This window comes from Chinchilla lanigera, unplaced genomic scaffold (assembly GCF_000276665.1).
Source record: "Chinchilla lanigera isolate Chin_1 unplaced genomic scaffold, ChiLan1.0 scaffold00007, whole genome shotgun sequence".
Taxonomy (NCBI): Eukaryota; Metazoa; Chordata; class Mammalia; order Rodentia; family Chinchillidae; genus Chinchilla; species Chinchilla lanigera.
In genome coordinates, this window is record NW_004955408.1 from 14,664,272 (window position 1) to 14,667,606 (window position 3,335).

The window sequence follows — 3,335 nt, forward strand, 5'->3', positions numbered from 1 at the left end:
CACTGTTGATTTGTATTAATTTGTCTTGAGACCCTGTATCACTTTGAACGTTCTTGCTTTGATTTGTTTATGTTTATGATACTGGTATGCTGCTACTGTTCTATTTGTTTGTTTGTTTCTCATGTAGTACTCTCTTTAAAATTACAAAAATTATAATCACCTAAGAACTCTCCAAACCCTCCTTAGGCCTTTTTTTCCTATGGTGTATTCTCTCTCTCACTCTCCCTCTGTCTTTTCCTCGCTCTCTCTGCCTCTCCCTCTCCCTGTTTTTCTGGATGCCTATTGGTGTCATTCTCCTTTTGCGTTTGTCTTTCTTTACTCTCTTCTATCCACCCTTACCTCCTCACTGGCCTACTCATTGCCCCCATTTTTTGTTGTAATTTTTGTTGTGTTGTGAAAAACACAGTCCTTGGAATCAGGACTGCCTGAGTGTGATGTCTGGCCCTGCATTTTTTCATTTGGCTTCAACTGAGCACGTTCTCTTCTCTTATTCCTTAAATTTAAAAATCAGATTAATTCAATTCCAAAAAACCAAAATTATGTAGAATATGCGTTGCATTTATTTCCTCAGAGACCTCAGGCAATGCTCTTTTTTATTTAGCGCGGGCTTCCTCCTTGCTGTAGCATTTCCCATGTGGTACATGTGGTAATTGGTCAGTACGCCTTTACATTTTACCAACTGAGCATGCATTTTAACATGATATTAGAATGAATCAAAGAAGACCTTCAAAACCATGATTTCATGGCTAAGAAAGAAGCTCATTAAAGAAATATCGAGAAAATCAAAGAAGAGATGGTTTGTGGTCTAGGCAAAGATCATGAAATTATTACTTGAATGCTTGTGGTTTTAGAAAGAGCCAATATTTACATGCTCAGCGTAAATTGGGTGGAACAAATACTAGATCAACACTTCTGCTGCCATCTATCCTTTTTGTCACCACACTAGAGTTTGAGGCACTGATCAGTTAATAAATTTACTGAAGTAGGTAGGACTGGGATTGAATCACGCCTCTGGTCTTTGTGTTTTGGAAGCTCCACAGCTTCAGTTACACTATTGTGTCCTCAGAAGGACACACAGTAACTACACCTGTTAAGTTTACAAGAAATGACAGCTGCTCATTAGCATGATCACGTCTGTAAAACCCTTACACTCTCAACTCAGATCTGCCTGGCAAACAATCACTTCTTCATTTTACAGGCGTGAGGCTGGCATAAAAAGGTTAAAAACCTTATTGCCAGCATTGAGGGATGATGGCATTATTCTTAAATACAATTTGATAATACAGTATATTAGCATCTGTAATTCTCATTCCTGCTATGTATTGGGTTATTCTACACATGGGGCATGATTATAAAACAATGGGAATAATCTTTAAAGAATTAGTTGAACAACAATGAATAAAAGTAAGTCACTCATTATTTTACTGTCCCACATTTTTTACAGATACATGTACCTTGATTTCTTTATTGCTTATAGTTAAGATGCATGACATGTTTTGACCTACCTATACATAGTGAGGCACTACTGTATTTAAGCGAACACATGCATCATTTCACATAGTTACCATTGTGTATGTGCATGGTGAGAACACCTAAATCTCAGAAAATGTAATATAATACAGTATTATCAACTATAATCTGTATGCTGTCCATTAGCTCTGCCCCACCCTGCACTGATCTAAGCAGACTAGATGAGAAAATGAATCTGTGGTGGGAGGGACCTAAGGTGATCCCCAAGATTCCTCTGCCCTCACATACTACTATTCTAGGTACTTTGGGGAGGAGTTGGGGAGATGGACTTAAGGTCTCAATTCAGTTGACCGTAAGATAGAGTGATTACTCTGGATAAATCTGACTAACATGGTAAGCCCATTCTGGTAAGAATTACAGATGCTAATATACTGTATTATCAAATTGTATTTAAGAATAATGCCATCATCCCTCAATGTTGGCAATAAGGGCTCTTCCCAACAAGACACATTTGAAACATAAGGGAGATTTTCCATCGCCAGCATTCCAGATGGATGGATGGACAGATTGAAGGACTCACATGGCAAAGAGTGTCAATGGCCTCTAGAACTAAGAATATTCCCAGCTCTAACAGTTAGCAAGAAAATGAGAACCTTGATGGTAAAACTACAATTACATAAACTTAGTCAATAATCTGAATAGACTCAGAAGCATATGCTTCCATTTTTATCCTGAAAAGGAACTCAATCCAGTGGGTAAATTGACTTCAGCCCTGTAAGACCCTGAACAGAGAAGCCAATCATGCCTTCCATGGACTTTTGACCTATAGGAACTGTGGTTTTTTTTTTGTTTGTTTGTTTTTCTACGGTACTGGGAACTGAACTCAGGACCTTGCACTTGCCAGGCAGGTGCTTTTGCCGCTGAGCTAAATCCCCAGGCCCTAGGAACTGTGTTTTACAAAATAGTACTGCTTTAAACCGTGAAGAGTATAGTAATTTGTCAGATATAATAGAAAGCTAATATGGTATCTAATGCCCTAAAAGATAACCATTATTATATAACTGTAATATTTTTATTATATGTAAATGCACTCAACTGAATCATTCACTATTTTTTTCAGTTGTAGATTTTAATAAATTTTACTGCTATAAAAACCAAATACACAGTCTAATAATAACCATAATATCTAACGTTCCCTGAACAATTACGGTGTGTTCATTTTGCAAAGTGCTTTATGCACATTAGATCATTTAGTGTTTGTAACCTTGCAAAGTAGGCACACATTATGATCCTTATCTTACAACAAAGAAAATTAGGAAATAGAGAAATTTTGAGAGCAATGAAAATACTATTACTTAAAGGAAAAGTCAGTGCTAAGAGCTATGAAATTTATTGAGAACAATTTTTCCTCCTCAGTAAAGGGAGGATTCTTGTATCTGACGTTTTATATGTCTTCAGACTCCTCTTGGACAGGTATCCTACCTCCCGCAAGCTTGTATTTCTCATTGCTACAACAGCAATAAGCAAAGCAATCAACAAATATAAAGTAATTAAATCAAGCTAATTAACACCTTCTCAGCTATTTATTATTTTATGTCATGAGAAAATTAAAAATTTATTCTTAGTGGTTTTGAAATGTACGCTACATTATTTATTCTACTAATAAGATGTATAATGTATCTTAAAAAAGCTTTCCCTTCCTGTCTGATTGAATAACTGTACCCTTCGACCAGCACCTCCTCATTCCTTGTACGCCTCCTGCCTCAGTAACTTCCATTCTACTCTCTTGGCTTCTTCTTCCTCCTCCTTTTCTGTCTCCTCATTCCTTCTTCTTTCAGTACTGGGGATTGAACCCAGGGCCTCTA

At 36.9% G+C, this 3,335-nt stretch overlaps 1 protein-coding gene across 1 annotated transcript in view; it reads right to left on the reverse strand.

The window, feature by feature from the left end:
• Atp10b (ATPase, class V, type 10B) overlaps positions 1–3,335 on the reverse strand; it is a 320,484-nt gene that overhangs the window by 169,107 nt on the left and 148,042 nt on the right. The gene's annotated exons all lie outside the window — the stretch shown is intronic.